This window comes from Canis aureus, chromosome 15, assembly GCF_053574225.1.
Source record: "Canis aureus isolate CA01 chromosome 15, VMU_Caureus_v.1.0, whole genome shotgun sequence".
Classification (NCBI taxonomy): Eukaryota; Metazoa; Chordata; class Mammalia; order Carnivora; family Canidae; genus Canis; species Canis aureus.
In genome coordinates, this window is record NC_135625.1 from 39,295,406 (window position 1) to 39,314,597 (window position 19,192).

Genomic DNA, 19,192 nt, shown 5'->3' on the forward strand with positions numbered 1-19,192 from the left:
CAGATTCACTGGACAGAAGGAGGACTCCTACCTAATCCAATGCCCTAATCCAGCGCAAAGCACCCAGTTCACCAGCTATGGAGGCTTTCTAGAACTTGAGCTCGCTAGATAAAAGCCCCAAATTTAAAACTACAATTAAGGAGAGGTTCCCAAGTGTTTGGTCTGTTTTACTGTGGAGTAAGACTAGACTTCTCAGAGTAGTCTGAGCTTTCTAAGGAGAGAGGGGGACGTGGGGGGGGGTGCTCCTGGGAGCAGGAGGTGCAGGCAAAGCCATGGAAGCTACCCTGAGCTGGGCCTGGCCAGGGAGGGGTGTGTAAGGATGCCTCTGAATCTCTTTTACCCCTCCCAGACAACTGCTGGTGGGGCCACCACCCAGGATTTCACCTGAGCTACATTCCAAAGACGTTTGGGATACCAGAGCATGTGAGAAACACTAAGAGAACAGGTCCCAGCCCTCCCTCCTCCCAGGGCCAGCTGAGGAGCAATCCAGAGCACAAGGAGGAAGACGTTTCCCATCTCCCACACCCTCCTCTGCTCCAGCAGTGGGAAGGGAGAGTTGCCAGGGCAGAGATGCCCAACTTCTCAAGTTCAAAGTTTGGGTTTCTTCTTCTAGGCTCTCAGATTTACTCAACAGCACCACCTGCTGTCTCCAAAGTCAGGAAACCGGAGAGAGCCTAGTAGACTCACCTTTGGAGTGGATCACATTGCCCCCTCACTGGGCCTGCAGAGTCTGGGAAAAAGCAGGAGGGCAGGACACCCCTGCAGGCCAGCTTTATGCCCTTTCCTCCATGGCCCCTGCCTCCTTCCTCCATGCCAGCCCTCCCCTGTCAAAACCCACCAATTCCTCATAGCTTGATGCTAATCCCACCACCACCCCTTCAACAACCTTACCTTTTTTTTTTAATTTTTAAAAATTTTTTTGTTTTACCCGCTTACCATTGATAAAGTAGGTCCTAGACCCGAATTCTATTCCTAGCTTCTGCACTTCCTGGTAGGAAGGGTGGCTCACTAGGGTCTGGTAGAGTGATGGACCCCTCAACATTCTCATGGAGGACATGCTGCCCAATAACTTAAAAAAAAATTGTGGTGAAACACACATAACCTAAAATTTACATTTTCAAGTGCATAGTTCAGTAGGGGTAAGTAATCCACAGTGTCCAGAAGTCTTTTCCTCTTAACCCTGGTAACATTTTCAACACTGTTCCCATCCCCCAGCTCCCACCCCTCCTGTCTCTTATCATATCTCAAGTTCTTCATTGTCATATATTTTTTAAAAGATTTTATTTACTTATTCATGAGAGACACACAGAGAGGCAGAGACACAGGCAGAGGGAGAAGCAGGCCCCATGCAAGGAGCCCTATGAGGACCGATCCTGGACTCCGGGATCACGCCCGAGCTGAAGGCAGACGCTCAAGCGCTGAGCCACCCAGGCGTCCTGTCCTGTGTCACATATTTTTTTAAGTGACCTCATGAACCCTCATGGAGCTCATAAAATAGAATCCATTAGCTTAGTCATCTCTCAATTTCCCACAGTCTCTCTTTAGTACTGGTTTATTTCGTTTTTCTTTCTCCTCTCCTTAAAGCAGTTTTAGGGATGCCTGGGTGGTTTAGTCGCTTAACCATCTGCCTTTGGCTTGGGTCATGATTTCAGGGTCCTGGGATCAAGCCCTGCATCAAGGTCCCGGCTCAGTGGGGAGTCTGTTTCTCTCCCTCCCCCGTCCCTCCTCTTCCCCTGGTGCGCTCTCTCTTATCCTCTCTCTCAATAAATAAAATCTTTTGTTTTTTAAAGCAGTTTTGTTCCTTGTTTTTTTTCACCTCCTGACAAAGACAAGGCAGAAAAAGAGAAAATAGTTAAGGTTTTCTCATTTTTCTGCAGCTGCAGCTCTGTGAAAGTCAGCCCAGGAAGGAGCTAAATAGCTGACTCCTTAGCGGGTGCTGGACAGACTTCCCTGAGTCCAAGAGCCCTGGAATCGTATGCAAGTTGTATTTGCATGTGGAAATATAAATATATTTGGGAGACATTGTCTGCCTTTCTCCAGACTCTCAAAGGGGTCCCTGGCCCAGAAAAAGCTGAGAGCCACTGACAGCCACCCTTGGAGGTTTCATTTACCCAGCTCCCTCCTTGAACAATCAAAGGCTGTGACATGCATGATGCCCAACAGCATCCTTGCCTTGTAGTGACCACAGTTGTGGACTGAATGAGCAAGGGCATCGGAGAGTGGCAAGAACATCACAGAAAGAAAATTGGAGCAAAGAGTTTGGCAGAAGGATTGAAGTGGAATCATGAGGGGAGGGTTATCTGTAGACATTCCCAGGAATCCAGAGAGATCATGAGGCTAAACAGAGGCCTTTTGTATCTCACCTTAGCCTTGGGTGGCTCCTTGAGTTCTCACCTAGTGACTTTAGTGACCACAGAAATGTCTGGAAGATTTTGGCTAATAATAACTCTTACTGAGCACTTGTAATGCTCTTTACAGACAGCACCTTACTCATTCCCACCACAACCCATAAAAGTGGGTATTTTAAGCCTCATTTTAAAGGGGAGAAAACAGGGCCTTAGGGATAATAGGTAATTTTTCCCAAAGTCAAACCACAGATTTGAACCCAATTTGTCTCACTTCAAAGCACATCCTCCTGACCACTAGGCTATTCCTTGTTTTATTTTATTGATATAAAATGGAGAAAAGCTTATTTTTCCTAAGTAAAGAATATACCTTACCTCCTCCACACTCCCTCCAGGGAAATCCATTTTCATTGGGGAAATACTAAATAAGTTGCTCAGCTGTGTGTAAAGGGTGATGATACCCCAGGTATACCCCTGGGTGCTCTAGTAATAAGAGGTGCTTTTTTTTTATTATTTATTTTTATTTTTTTTTTAAGAGGTGCTTTTTAAACTGCCTTCTAAAGGATGTAATTCGAAAACTCTAAAATGCCCTGATGAGAGAAATTGAGGAAGACACAAAGAAATGGAAAGACAGGGATCCCTGGGTGGCGCAGCGGTTTAGCGCCTGCCTTTGGCCCAGGGCGCGATCCTGGAGACCCGGGATCGAATCCCACATTGGGCTCTGGTGCATGGAGCCTGCTTCTCCCTCTGCCTGTGTCTCTGCCTCTCTCTCTCTGTGACTATCATAAATAAATAAAAATTTAAAAATGTTTAAAAAAAAAGAAATGGAAAGACAGTCCATGTTCCTGGATTAGAAGAATAAACATTGAAATGTCTATACTACCCAAAATAACCTACAGATTTAATGCAATCCCTATCAAAATATCAACAGTATTTTTCACAGAACTAGAACATATAATCCTAAAGCTTGTGTGGAACCACAAAAGACCACTAATGGTCAAAGCAATCTTGAAAAAGAAAGACAAAGCTGGAGGCCTCACATTTCCAGACTTCAAGTTATATTTTGTAATATACAAAGCTGTAGTGATCAAAACAGTAATGGTACTGGCACAAAAACAGACACATAGATCATGGAACAGAATAGAAACCCAGAAATAAACCCACAATTATATAGTCAATTAATCTTCAACAAAGTATGAAAGAATATGTATTAGGAAAAAGTCTCTTCAATGGTGCTGGGAAAATAGGACAGCTACATACAAAAGAATTAAACTGGACCACTTTCTTTCACCACATACAAAAATAAACTCAAAATGGATTAGAGACCTAAATGTGAGACCTGAAACTATGATTTTTATAAATCCTAGAAGAGAGCACAGGCAGTAATGTCTCTGACACTGGCTATAGCAACATTTTTCTAGATATATCTCCTGGGGCAAGGAAATAAAAGCAAAAATAAATTATTGGAACTACATCAAAATAAAAAGTTTCTGCACAACAAGGAAACCATCAACAAAACTAAAAGGCAACCTACTGAATGGGAGAAGATATTTGCAAATGATATATTTGATAAAGGGCTAATACCCAAAATATATAAAGAACTTATACAACTCAATACTCTAAAAACAAATAATCCACCTAAAATATGAGCAGAAGACATGAACAGACGTTTCTCCAAAGGCATCCAGATGGCCAACAGATATATGAAAAGATGCTCAACATCACTGATCATCAGGGCAATGCAAATCAAAACTAAAATGAGATATCACCTCACACTTGTCAGAAGAGCTAAAATCAAAAACACAAGCAACAACAAGGGTTGGTGAGGATGTGGAGAAAAAGGAACTCTCTTTGCACTGTTGGTGGATGTCAGAAAAGGGGACTCTTTTTGCACTGTTGGTGGGAATGAAAACTGGTACAGCTGCTGTGGAAAACAGTATGGAGGTTCCCCAAAATTTAAAAATAAAACTACCCTATGATCTAGTAATTGCATTACTGAGTATTTGCCCATAAAATACAAAAACACTATTTCAAAGGGATGGGTACATGCACTTCTATGTTTATGGCAGCATAATCGACAATAGCCAAACTAAGGACACAGCCCAGGTGTCCATCAATACATGAATGGATAAAGAAGAAGTGGAGTATATTGGAATATTACTCAACCATAAAAGGAATAAGATGTTGCCATTTGCAACAACCTGGATGGTTGCTAATGAGTGTAATACTAAGTGAAATAAGTCAGAGAACCAAAAATACCATTTGATTTCACTCACTTGTGGAATTTAAGAAACAAAACAAATGAGCAAAGGGAAGATAAAAGAGAGAGGGGACCAAGAAACAGACTCTGAACTACAGAGAACACCCTTCTGGAGACCAGAGGGCAGGTGGGGGGGGGTAGGTGAAATAGGTGATAGGGATTAAGAATACACTTACCATGGGACACCTGGGTGGCTGAGCGGTTGAGCATCTGCCTTCAACTCAGGGTGTGATCCTGGGATCCCTGTGAGGAGCCTGCTTCTCCTTTATCTCTGCCTCTCTCTGTGTGTTTCTCATGACCAAAATAAAGCATTTTTAAAAGAATACAGTTATCATGATGGGCACTGAGTAATGGATAGAATTGTTGAATCATCCTATTTATTGTACACCTGAAACTAATAGAACACTGTTAACTATACTGGAATTAAGATATTAAACTTAATAAAAAGAAGATATAAAGGTTTGCAAATTTAAACACAAAAAGACAAAATGGAGGGGCCCCTGGGTGGCTCAGTGGTTGAGTGTCTGTCTTTGGCTCAGGGCATGATCCCAGGGTTTGGGGATCGAGTCCCGCATCAGGCTCCCTGTGAGGAACCTGCTTCTCCCTCTGCCTATGTCTCTGCCTCTCTCTGTGTCTCTCATGAATGAATAAATAAAATCTTTTTAAAAAGACAAAAAGGATTTTAGGTAATTTGATGACCTTTTGTGTTCTAAAAAAATGCCACTCAGTTACATCTTGGCGTTTTAAGACCAAAAAAAAATTCCATATGGGGTAAATTGACTTCCCTGTCTCCATGACAGCTTCAGTTTTGCTATGTGAGATCAGTTTTGAAGAAATGTACTGTGTTGAATCTGCCTCAAAGGGAGAATGGTGAAAAGCCAAGGCTGGGGGCAGGGACAGCCACCCACATTCACTGCCCCATATTTACTGAGCCCCAAGTGCCAGACCCTGAATGAGGGCCCAAAAATACTGCCCTACAAAAGTAGCTGACTTAGGTCTCTAATAAGGGAAAATTCGGAGAATGAAGCCTACACCTAGGTGCAAAACTTACATTTACCAGATTGGAGTTGCTTGCAGAAAGCACAGGTTTCTGCAGAACCGGGTAGGCTGCCTCTCCGAGGGGGCATTTTTCTGGTTCCAATGTTCTATAGAACAAGGAGTCAATTAACAAAAGTGCTATCACAAAAATTGGAGAACCCGTTATTGCTGGGCACAGGCTTGATAAGGCAAAAATGTTCCCTGCTTTGGGTTACGTTAAATTGTCAAAGTCGGAGAATAAAATAAACACAAAGAGGCATAAAGGAAACAAGAAAGAGGAAAAAATATGTTTGTGGGGGGCAGAGACCTTACTTTATAGGACAGTCGGATAACAGTTTTTCTGAGGGGGAAGCATTTAAGCCAAGAGGCGAGACTCACACGATGAGAAAGAGCTGCCGTTGCAATAAGCAGAGAAAGTGTTCCTGGCCTAAGAGACAGTGTGTGCAAAGGCCCTGGGACAGGAAGACCTGTTTATGTTCCAAGAACTGAAAGATCGGGGTGGCTGCAGTGTGGTGAACAAGCGAGAGATGGCGCTTCAATATTGTATCACAGCGGGCAGCCCGGGGGTGCTCAGCGGTTTAGCGCCGCCGCGGTCAGCCCAGGGCGTGATCCTGGAGACCTGGGATCGAGTCCCACGTCGGGCTCCCTGCATGGAGCCTGCTTCTCCCTCTGCCTGTGTCTCTGCCTCTCTCACTGGGTCTCTCATGAATAAATAAGTAAAATATTAAAAAAATATATTGTATCACAGCGTGAGGGTCCCTGTTACAGGTCCCCGGGGAGGAGTAGGAGGAACACAGATTTGGCTGCGCGGGAAGACCCTGGAGCCGGAACACCCACCCTCGCCCCTAACGCCCAGCCCTCCGCCGCCCAGCTGTGCGGCTTCCTCCGCGGTTCGCCGCGGGCCAGTCCTGTTCGGGAGATGGGAGCCCCAGCCCTGGCTGGCCCGGGGCCCCAGGCCGAAGCCTAGGTAGCGGACGCCTCCCTCCACCCCCCCCCCGGGGCTCCCAGCTGCCCCCCACCCAGCGCCCGAGGCTCACACCCTCAGTCCCGGCGGGCCGCGCAGTCCTCCAGGCCGTGTCCTTGCTCCGCCACAGGACCCCAGCCTCGGCTTTCTCAGCGGAAGCTAGGGTCACCCCAGGCAACACACACACACGCACGCACACACACACACACACACACACACACACACACACACACGCCTTGGGCCGCCTCTGCCTGCGGAGAACCGGGTCCAGCCTGGAAGAAGCGCCCAGTGCCGGGTGCGGGCTCTCCTCCGGCTGCACGCGCAGCCGTCTGTTGACCAGCGCAGGCCTGCGTGCTCCCACCTCCTTTTCCTTCATCACAGGTCTTGCTGGCACCCACGGCCGACGGAAAAGGGGACAAGGCAGCCCAAGAAATGCTGGGTAAAGCGCAGCGCGCGCGCTCACACACGGCTGGGCTCGGGCGCCTGCACCTGTGAGTTGCCACGGGAAGGGGGGCACGTCCTTGGGATGCGATGGAACCCTCTGGGCGAACCTCGGAGTTGCGGCGCACCTTCAGAGGCGGATTCACGTAAAGATCCAGCTCCCCGACTGCAGGTCACAGCAGGTGGCCGCGAGTCGAGTACTGCACCTTGGAATCCTTTCTCCTGGCCGCTGTCCTACCCAAAGCACGTACACACCGGATAGTGAAGAAGCCTGAGCTAGCTTGGCCCTCGGTGGCCGCCAGCAATCCCGAGGAGGAGCTCGACTGCCAGCAGAAAAGGCGGAGCCGCAGGGTCGGTGCAGAAGCCCCCTGGAGCCTGGCGCGCAGAACCTGGCCTTTCCGCAGCCACGCGCGCCGGCCTCTGCTCCTGAGCAGCTAGTGGCGCCGCACGCACTTTCACCGGGCTTTCCCCGTCAGAAGAAAGGCTGTTGACCAGTCCATCCCTCCTACCTGTTCCTTTAGCTCCTTGTCCCTACGAGCCCCTCTGTGCGGCAGGTTTGCGTCCCGCGCAGAGAACAGTATGTGCTCGGAAGGGGACGCACTTGGGCAGCTCTTCATTCTCCGCAAGGCGCGGGAGGTTTCGGTTGGTTCCCTTGGTTCCGGGCGCGCGCAACCCTGGAGGCTCCCCTTGGCGCGAGCAGTCTCCCTCCGGGCCCTGTTCTGCACGCTCACTACTTCCTCAGGGTTAGACGCAAGAGCCCTTGGGAGCCAGAGTGAAGGAGTGAGGGGAGCCGCCTGGATGAGGAGAGGCAACACCCTTAGCAAAGGTCAAGGCACCCTGCACATGGAGCCCCACGCCCCTTACTAGCCTAGCCGTGTGACCGGTGTGGGGCAGGTTACTGATGCTCACTCACCAAGACATGAGACGCTGGACATGCTTAGAACAGTACAGCTTGAGATGAGCATTCAACATCTGTTAGCTATGATAGTCACGGTCATTATTACAGTCTGGACTCATTGCAAGAACTAGATGCATTTGCAGACAATTTACTCAGCCTAAGTACCCATATTTCCAGTGTCTGAGGCTGAGTTGCAAAGGTAAACAGAACAAAAAGTGAAAATGTACTCGTCCCATGTCAACTCCACCTGGAAATGCACCATTATCGAAATCCTGTCTAATCTTTCACCTGCAGACCATCACCTTCTACATTTCTCTGATTCCAAGACTTCTAATTCACTGGCTCCCATGACTTTTTCACTTTTTATCACTCCTCTCATATCTTTTTTTCAAGTGGACTATAAGTGACATAATCTGCACATATTTGAAGTATACAATGTGATAAGCTTTGACATATTACACACCCATGAAATCACCACTGTGATCAAGATAATGCTCATATCTCCACCTCCAAAAATTTTCTTGTGTCTGTTGGTAATCCCTCTGGCTCAGGCAACCACTGATCTTTTTGTTACTACAGCCTAGTTTGCATTTTCTAGAATATTATACAAAGGGAATCACACAGTATGTCCTTTTTCATCTAGCTTTTTTTACTCAGCATAATTATTTTGCAATTCATTTGTGTTTGTGTTATCAATATGGACATTCGATTTCATTGCAAGTCGTGTTCCATTGTATAGCTATACCACAATTTGTAAATCTATTCAAATCCATTCACCTGTTCATGGGCTTTTCAGTTGTTTCTAGTTATTGGCTATTACAAATAAAACTGTCTTGAACATTCATGTACAAGATTCTGTATGGATATATACTTCTTTTCCTCTTGGGTGAATACCTAATAGTGGAATAACTGAATCATATGGTAAGTAGTGTTTAACTCTTTAAAACGCTGCCAAATGTTTTCCAGAGTGGTTGTGTCATCTCACGTTCCCAGCAGCATTGTATGAGAGTTTCCATTTCTCCACATTCTCACCAATACTTAGTATGCTCAATCTTTTTATTTGTATTTCCTTATTGATTCCTTATTAACTATTGATGTTGAACATCTTTTCCTATGCTTTATTTGCCACTCATATATTTTTTATCTTGAAGTATCTGTTCAAATCTTCTCCCATTTAAAAAATTCTGGTGTTTTATTACTCAGTTTATAGTTATTTAAATATTCTAGACACAAATCCTTTATCGGATACATGATTTGCAAACCTTTTTTCCCAGTCTGTGACTTGTCTTCTCTCTTTTTTTTTTTTTTAAGATTTCTTTCATTTATTTCTGACAGAAAGTGCACACATGTGCAAGCAGGGGAGGGGCAGAGGAGAAAGAGAGAGAGAAAATCCTGAAACAGACTCCTCCATGGGTGCAGAGCCTCACATGGGGCTTGAACCCAGGACCCTGAGATCAGGACCTAACCGGAAATCAAGAGTCAGCTGCTTAACCAACTAAGCCACCCAGTGCCCCTTATCTTTGCATTCTTTTAACAATGACTTCAGGGATGCCTGGGTGGCTCAGTGGTTGAGCGTCTGCCTTTGACTCAAGGTGTGATCCTGGGGTCCCAGAATAGAGTCCCACATTGAGCTCCCTGCATGGAGCCTGTTTCTCCCTCTTCCTATGTCTCTGCCTCTCTCTGTCTCTCTGTGTCCCTCATGAATAAAGTCTTTTTTTAAAAAAACAATGACTTCAAATGGCAGAAATGTTTAATTTAAAAAAAAAAGAAATGTTTAATTTCAATAAATTCAAATTTGTCTGTTCTTTCTTTTATGGATCATGCTTTGATGTCATATCTAAGAAATCTTTGCCTAACCCAAAGTCACAAAGATTTTCTCCTGTTCTTTCTTCTACAAGTTTTATATTTTGGGGTTTTACATTTTACACTTAGGCTTATGATCTATTTTGAGTTAAATTTTATATATGGTGAAAGGTATGGATTGAAATTCTTCTGTTTCTCTTTTTTTTTTCCTTCTTCCCCCCCTTTTTTTTTTTGCATGTGGATATCCAACATTTATAGTCCCTTCTGTCACATTCCTTTGCATCTCATCAAAAACAAATTGTCCAGGGGCCCCCAGGTGGCTCAGTCAGTTAAGTATCTGACTTTTGATTTTGGCTCAGGTCGTGATCTCTGGACCATGGGATCCAGCCCTGCACTGGGATACCATGGGATCTGCTTGGGATTCTCTCCCTCTCCCTTTCCCTTTGCCCTTCCCCCTGCTTGTGTTCTTTAAATACATTAATACATACATAAATAAAATCTTTAAAGAAAAAAATCAGTTATCCATATACATATGTGTGCTTATTTCTAAAACTCTATTATGGTCTACCTTTACACCAAAACCACACCATCTTGATTTCTATGGCTTCATAAGACTTGAACTCAGTAGTGTTAGTTCTCTTTGCTGTTTCTCAAAGTTGTTTTGGCTATTCTAGGTCCTTTGCATTTCCACACGATTTTTATTTACTTAGTTGTTTGCTTGTTTATTATTGGTTTTATTTTATTCATTCCCCTTGCACACCTCCCCTCTGGCAACCCTAGGTGTGTTCTCCATATTTAAGAATCTGTTTATTTTGCTTGTTTGTTCATTTGCTTTGTTGGGGTTTTTTGTTTTGTTTTGTTTTTTAGATTACACATAAGTGAAATAAAATGGTATTTGTTTTTCTCTATCTGACATTTCACTTAGCATTATATCCTCCAGGTTCATTCATGTTGTAGCAAATGGCAAGATCTCATTCTTTTTTGTGACTAACAGTCCATTGTATATATATATATATATATATATACCACATCTTCTTTATTCATTTACCTATCAATGGACACCTGGGTTGCTTCTATATCCTGGCTATTGTAAATAATGCTGCAAAAAATGTGGGGTGCATATACATTTTCATATTTTAGAATTCATGGTTTTATTTTCTTTGGGTAAATAGCCAGTAATGGAATTACTGGATCATATGATATTTCCATTTTTTAAAGATTTTATTAATTTGAGGGGAGAAGGGAAGGGCAGAGGGAGAGGATCCTGAGCAGACTCTTCACTGAGCATAAAGCCTAATGAGATCATGACCAGAAATGGAAACCAAGAGTTGGAGCCGTGCCAACTGAGCCACTCAGGTGCCCCAGGATATCTTTATTTTCAATTTTCTGAGGAACCTCCATGCTGCTTTCTACAGCGGTTGCACCAATTTTCATTTCTACCAACAGAGCACAAGTTTCCTTTTCTCCACATCCTCACCAACACCTGTTAATTCTTACCTTTTGATTCTAGCCATTCTGACTGGTGTGAGGTGATATCTCATGGTGGTTTTAATTCCATATGAGGTTTTTTTGGAGATTTTATTTATTTGACACAGAGAGAGAATACAAGCAGGAGGAGCTGCAGGCAGAGGGAGAGGGAGAAGCAGGCTTCCAACTGAATAGGGAGCCGGACTTGAGGCTTAATCCCAGGATCCTGAGATCATGACCTGAGCCGAAGGCAGACACCTGACTGAGCCACCCAGGTGCCCTTCCACTTGAGTTTTAAAATTAGCTCCTGGGATCCCTGGGTGGCACAGCGGTTTAGCCCCTGCCTTTGGCCCAGGGCGCGATCCTGGAGACCTGGGATCGAATCCCACGTCGGGCTCCCGGTGCATGGAGCCTGCTTCTCCCTCTGCCTATGTCTCTGACTCTCTCTCTCTCTCTCTCTCTCTCTCTCTCTGTGTGTCTATCATAAATAAATTTTAAAAAATTAAAATTAGCTCCTCAATATCTATAGAAAAAAAAGGCTAGTGGAACAGCAGTTCTGCTATAATGCTTGTTTTGAAAACTTGAATTTCTTTAAATATATATTAGGGAATAATTTGAACATAACTTAGGTGCAATTTTGTCTGCAACAAGCACTAGGGGAATGCTGATAGCTGCACACCAGCTGGGAATAAGGCTTTGAAGGAGCTCCAACTTGTTTTGCCTCCTCTGGTGGCTGCCAGGATGCTGGAGTTAAATCATGTTTTTCACTGTTGGCTTTTAAGACTATGCAGAGCTAGAGAAAGGGGATGGGAACATGGCAAGTTAAAACCCCACAAAGCTCACTGCTTTTATCTAGAGTCAGCTGTTTTTCTTGAGTAAACACTCTCTGGATTGCTGCAAACCTTAGATTAATTTCCAGAGTTATGAAAAAGTTCTTCTGATAATCTATTCTGGCTTCTCATTTCTCTTATGGCTGAGAGAATTTTCAGAGGTCCTTACACCACTATTTTCACTGACTTCACTTCCTCCTCTCATGTCAACTTTCCTTCACAGCCAGCCCTGTTACCATGGTCCAAACAGCAGCTGCTGCCTACAAGTTCTCAGGTCCTTCTTGCCTTTTTCTCATCTTTACTGCAGGATCCCCATCATGATCACACCTGCTTAATCTCTTCCTCCAATTCTGCATGTAAGTAACTGAATTTTTCTGGAGAAAACCCTATAACCTTACTCAAATGGGCACTCCATGAAAGCAGTCTTACTACAATTAATCCTTTCCCACGGTCAAAGAGGCACAGAGAAATGAGTATTGATTCTTGATTTTTCTGTTCCCATGCAGTACCACAGACTATATGTCATTTCCTGCTCTCAAATCCTGATGAGTTTAACGATTTGATCCTTGTTGTCCATTGAACCTTTCTCTACATTGTTGCTAGTTATTTTAGTTTGCATTCTTTAAATTAATGATGAATAATAATTTTTTTCAGATTGAAAGTTTCTTTTTTAGTAAATTGCTTATGTCCTAAATCCTTTAATAAATTGCCTGTTTATGTCCATTTTCCATCAAGGTTTTTTTTTTCAAGATTTTTTTTAAGTGGGGTGCTTGGGTGGCTTAGTGGCTTAAGTGTTTGACTCTTGGTTCAGCTCAAGTCATGATCTCATGGGTCATGATCTCATGGGTCATGGGATCCAGCCCCACAATGCACTTAGCAGGGAGTCTGCTTGAAGATTCTCTCTCTCTCTGCCCCTCCCCTACTAGTACATGCAAGCACTCTCTCTCTGTATCTCTAAATTTAAAAGTCTGTTTTTAAAAAAAGATTTTTAAGTAAGCTCTACACCCAACATGGGGCTCAAACTCACAACCATGAGAAGAGTCACATGCTCTACCAACTGAGCCAGCCAGGCACCCAAGGTATGTATATATGCTGCAAATCAACAAGTATGTGTGTGTGTGTGTGTGTGTGTGTGTGTGTGTTTTACCAATAGTTGATAGCAAATACTATTAGTCAAAATTGATGTCTCTTTTTTTAAAAAAGATTTTATTTATTTATTCATGAGAGATGCAGAAAGAGAAAGGCAGAGACATAGGCAGAGGGAGAAGCAGGCTCCATGCAGGGAGCCCAATGTGGGACTTGATCCTTGGACCCCAGGAAGAGGCCCTGGGCCAAAGGCAGGTGTTAAACCGCTGAGCCACCCAGATGTCCCAAAATTGATGTTTCTTAATCACATTAAGACAACTCATCTCAGAATGTCCTATACCTCTTTGTATCCCTATGAGCTAAAAATGTTTCTCATACAAAACACAAAGGAGGCTCAAATTTTACTGTGGATAATGACTGAAATGATACAAGAACATCTTGGAGCCAAAGTTTCCTAATTCCCAAAGGCTGCTTTCTAGAGAAGCCAGCCTAGCAAATGCTTGACATAGTCTTGTAGAATTTAAGAACCAGAAGAAAATTTAGGTGATGATATATTTCATTCTGGATAATTTAAGAACCTTTAAGATAATTAAAGAAAATTTAAGGGATGCTTTGGGTGGCTTAGTCACTTAAGCATCTGACTCTTGATTTTGGCTCGGGTCATGATCCCAGAGCTTAAGATTTTCTCTCTCCCTACTTCTACCCTCCTCCCACCACTCACATGCACTCTTTCTCTCTCTCAAAAAAAAAAAAAAAAAAAAAGATAATTTTTAAAAGTAAATTAAGAAATTTAAGAGAAGCATGACCTAGCTAAAGAAAGTCTGGGGAGGGGCGCCTGGGTTGGTTGGGCATCTGCCTTTGGCTTCGGTCATAATCTCATGGTCCTGGGATCAAGTCCCACATTGGGCTCCCTGCTCAGTGGAGAGCATGCTTCTCTCTCTGCCCCTTGTTCATGCTCTCTCGCTCTCTCTCTCACACACAAATAAGTAAATATATATATATTATATATATATATATATATATATATTATATATATATATATATGAAAATCTGGGAAATAATAATTTCAGGTAAAAAAAGATCTTGAGAAAATTTTATTCCAACCTATCATTTATTAAATGAGCCCCAGAAAAAGGAAATGACTAGTCAAAGATACACATCCAGTTAGAATCTCATTGGTCACTCATGAAATTAATGGACTTCAAACTACAGAGTTAGACTCCAATCTGGACAGATGAAAGCCAAATGAATATAGGATATGGATACGGTGAATATAGACACTTCTTGAGGCTGAAGCATTTAAATTTGAGATCAACCAATAAAATACTACTTATATATTTACTTAGGAATGAAAAAGTTAGGAATACTTACACACGCACGCACACACACACACACACAGATATTTGATTACATTTTAAACAAAATGGAAGAATAAACCATAAAACTCTGACAAAAGTTACCTATGAGGGAGAAGGTAATAGCATGGAGAGTACAGTAAAAAACAGACTTCTTTTAATATACCTAGTTTTGTAGATATGACTTTGGAATCATGTAAGTATTTTACATAACCATAAAAGAAAATAAAAATAAAAATTATTCTCTAAAAATAACAGTGAAATAAAACAAATGAATTCAACTGTAGATTGAATTGGTGGTATAACCACATAGAGGAACTATTCCAAGTCTTTAAAACAAGTAATTCAGGTATATATCCCCAGTGGGATATAGCCCTAAAGACAAAACCTCCGCAAAAAATATTTTTAACTGTTTTTAGTAATTATTTTAGTACTGGTATTGGTATTATTTTTCAGAAGGTATTATTTTCACATGGTAGTGTGGGTAGTGTCAGTTAAAGCAAGTAAGTAATCATACTGGTGTCAAAAGCTGGGATTTGGGGCATGAGAGAAAGAAGTTTGTAAGGATGTATAAAATTAATGGGGTCAGTAAAAACACTGAAGTTCTGAATTGTGTTTGGAATATTAATATGTGGGACGCCTGGGTGGCTCAGCGATTGGGCAGCTGCCTTCCGCTCAGGTCGAATCCGCGATTGAGTCCTGCATTGGGCTCCTACGAGGAGCCTGCTTCTCCCTCTGCCTATGTCTCTGCCTCTGTGTGTGTGTGTGTGTCTCTCTCATGAACAAGTAAATAAATCTCTCTTTAAAAAAAGAAATATTAGTATGCACTCAATGTGTTTTCTGTTACTGAAAAGACTTGGAAATGATAAGCAATCCAGCAGCAATGAACACTTTAAGAGCCCAGACTCTGGAGTTATAAATACTTTTATCTGCTAAAAGTGATTACAGTGCCTTTGAGAAATGACTGATTCCAAGTCTGGGGCAGAAGATGTTCCTGGATGGTCCTGAAATTTTCCTGGAACATCTTGTCTTGCCAGAGAGCAGAGAAGCTATCAAAGAGTGCTAGGGTTGTATCAAAAGATCTCAGAAACTAATGTGAATTGGCTCCTTCAGATCAAAGATGTGACATTTTTAAGGTTTGCAGTAGAATAAAACACATAATAAATTTATAACACTTTTTAAAAATATCTTACCAATCACCCTTAGATAATGCTAGTATAGCAACTCACTGATTTAAAAACTAGTAAATGAGGGGCACCTGGGTGGCTCAGCGGTTTAGCGTTTGCCTTTGGCCCAGGACATGATCTTGGAGACCCAGGATCGAGTCCCACATTGGGCTCCCCTGCAAGAAGCCTGCTTCTCCCTCTGTCTGTGTCTCTGTCTTTCTCTTTGTCTCTCACGAATAAATAAACAAAATCTTTTAAATAAATAAATAAATAAATAAATAAATAAATAAATAAATAAATAAAACTGGTAAATGGTAGGACAATCAAGTATTAATTCTGCCTTTCCTTTTTATTTTTTAAAAAGATTTTATTTATTTATTTGACACAGAGAATGAGAAAGCACAAGCAGGGGGAGCAGCAGAGGTAGAGAGAGAAGCAGGCTCCCCACTGAGCAGGGAGCCCAATGTGGGGCTCAATCTCAGGACCCCGAGATCATGATCTGAGCCGAAGGCAAACACTTAACCAACCAAGTCACCCAGGTGCCCCAATTCTGTCTTTCCTATGTAAAATGCAGATCACATTCATCAAACCATGGTGAGAGGAAATTCCTATTCATAAAAGTATTCTAGCTAAAAATGAATAAATAATGTTAGTCTTAGGACATCACCATTCTGCAATACTAATGGATGAATGGAGCTAGGCATAATCAATAACTGCTAACATCTCAGAAAAACAACTAGTATCATGTGCTTCCTGATGAAACACACCACCACCATCTATGATGTGATCTTACAGAGACAAGGAATAATAACAATAAACCTGAATCTGATCAAGCCTCTAATCTTAAGTTCTTATTTTCAAGAAATACAGGGGGGTAGAGGAACAGTTAAATAATAGTATGGGGGTGGAATCAGCAAAACTCAGTCTGGAAACCCTACAGGACAAAAGACCCAACTCTTCAATTTTAAAAAATTTTGAGATTAAAAAAAAAAACATGGAAAAAAAACTATACAGACCTAAAAGACAAAATAATTTTTCCACATATCTATATACTTGTGTAACAAATCACTCCAAAACATAGTGTCTTAGCAATAACTACATTTCATTTGCTTATAAATTGGGAATTAGGGAAGGAACTAGCAGGACAGTTTATCTCTGCTTCGCTCAGTCAGTGGGATGGCTTGAAGGTTGGAGGCTGGAATCACCACATGTCTAGAGGTTGATACTAGCTGTCAGTGGGACCTCCACTAGGGCCAGGGCCAGCATACCTACACAGGACTCTCTGCGAGCCTGCTTGGATTGTCTACAGTTTGGTGGGTTTGATTCCGAAAGCAAGAGTCAAGAGAACTAGATCAAGAAAGAGAGAGATTGAGAGAGACAAAGGCTGACAGCGAGCTAGTAAAAGCTGAACAACCAACCATGACAGCCACAGACGTCACAAAGCATCATTTCTGCTGAACTCTCTTTGTTAGAAATTCTCCCAAGGCAAGGAAAATTAAGCTCTGCTTTTCAATGGGAGGAATGTCAAGGAATGCTCACCAAAAAAATAAAATCCACCAAAATAATCAACTACAATATATGATTAACTATAAAACACTATTTGGGGCACCTGGGAGCCTTGATCAGTTGAGTGTCTTACTCTTGATTTCAGCTCAGGTCATGATCTCAGGGTGGTAGGATAGAGCCCCACATGGAGCTCTGAGCTGAGTGTGGTGTCTGCTTAAGCTTCCTTCTCTCCCTCTGCCCTTCCCTCACCTCTCCCTCCCTTAAAAAAAAAGGCAACTATTTTTAAGAATACCAAATGTAGGACAATATGAAATAATTATTGATTTGGAGGTGTGTGATGTTAGTATTATGTGTATTTTATTTTACTTTATTTTCCATATTTTTTTAATTGGAGTTCAATTTGACAACATATAGCATAACACCCAGTGCTCATCCCATCAAGTCCCCCCTCAGTGTCCATCACCCAGTCACCCCCATCACCCCACCCACCTCCCTTTTCACCACCCCTTGTTTGATTCTATTATGGGTATTTTAAAAAGGGGAGCCCTTGTCTTCTAGGAGTACATACTAAATTTAAAAATGAAAGTGGATTAATGGTTTGTTTCAAAATAATTTGGAAGTGCACATGGAGATATAGAAGAAAGAAGATTGGCTGTGATTTGATCATTGAAGCAGGATAATGGGTGCAAGGGGGTTCATTATATAGTTTTTCCTACTGTATTTGAAAATATAATAAAAAGTTTCAATTCATTACTACTTTAAACAAAGGGTAGTAATCAGGCATCTGAAACTAACTTAAGAGGTGATCAAGACAGAAATTAGTTTCAAAGAAGACTTAAACGCACGAAAGAAGCACATGATAAGATGAGCACTGGGTGTTTTATGTTGGCAAATTGAATTTAAATAAAATATATATAAAAAAAGGCAGGCTTAAGTGTATATTGAGTAAGAAATTTTAAAATGGGGTCTTGAAGTTAACTAGGAACAAAATGTGAGAGGAAAACCATTCTCTCCCTCAAATCCTGCCAGAATCCTAGGCTGAGAGCCTTAGAAGCCCTTGTATCTCATGTAAGCCACTAGTAGAAAAGGTCACAGGCAGTAGTTTTGCTCTGTTAGCTCAATGCTGTCGAAACTATATAACCTAAAAGTCACTAGAATCATTTTCTTAGGCTCAGAAGTTTGGGAGAACCTGGTTGAATAAATGTTATCTTTATGCTAACGCACCTTTGAAAATAGTTAAAACATGTCACCCATAGGCACTGAGGGTTCCTCTAGAGTTCTTCTGACATTTAGGCTAGACGCTCCTAGAAGCTAAGGACAAAAGGAGTCTTCAGAAGACCTAAGAGAAGAATTTGCATCTGTGGGGAAACACAGGGACTCAAGATAAATCCATCTACAGATAGGTAGACAAATGTGTGATCGAAGCCCTGATTTACATGCCTTAGTACACCCCGGTTGTTTAAGATAGTACTCCAGAAGAGTTCATAAAAACCTCTAGACTTAGAAACTCCAGTGGCAATCCTCTTGGGTCCCCTCCCTCCAGGAACTTTGTACTATTGCTCATTCTTTATCCAGTCTATCTATTCCTTCTTCCAAACAGCATGACCAAGACCTGCAGCACTAAAGGAAAAGAAATCCTGAAACAAATATATACATGTGAATAAATTACCACTTAAATATATTAAAAATCTTCTCTAGTCACTACAAAAAAAAAAAAAAAAAAAAAAACCAGGATCTGGCCCACCTGCTCCATTAATTTGCTTGTAATCCTCTTCACTTATGAGACCTGTAGGCAGAGGCTCCACCTCCTATCTAAAGAATTACAATCTATGGGAAAGGTACTATTTATTTTCCAGGCAGGAACCCAGTAGTCTTGGCAAACAGGCTTTGAGATCTAAAGCCCGATCCCACAAGGCTGATCACTTGCCTGTAAGTCCTGTAAGAACAGTCTTCACAGAACGCAAAGAAACTTGCATTGCATTTGCCCAAATCCTTGTGCTATACCCAGTTCTGCATCTAAGTTAATGTGTCAG

General features: G+C 42.3%; 1 protein-coding gene across 3 annotated transcripts in view; it reads right to left on the reverse strand.

Moving 5' to 3' along the window:
* The window catches only part of GOT1L1 (glutamic-oxaloacetic transaminase 1 like 1), a 40,518-nt gene that overhangs the window by 6,486 nt on the left and 14,840 nt on the right, over nucleotides 1-19,192 (reverse strand). For 2 of the 3 annotated variants that reach the window (XR_013352973.1, XR_013352971.1), the window contains exons 9-10: nucleotides 5,657-5,750; nucleotides 4,782-4,896 (exon numbers count right to left, since the gene is read on the reverse strand). The gene's annotated coding sequence lies outside the window, so the exon portion shown is untranslated. The remainder of the gene's footprint in view (nucleotides 1-4,781; nucleotides 4,897-5,656; nucleotides 5,751-19,192) is intronic. The other variant, XR_013352972.1, reaches the window with a different exon arrangement.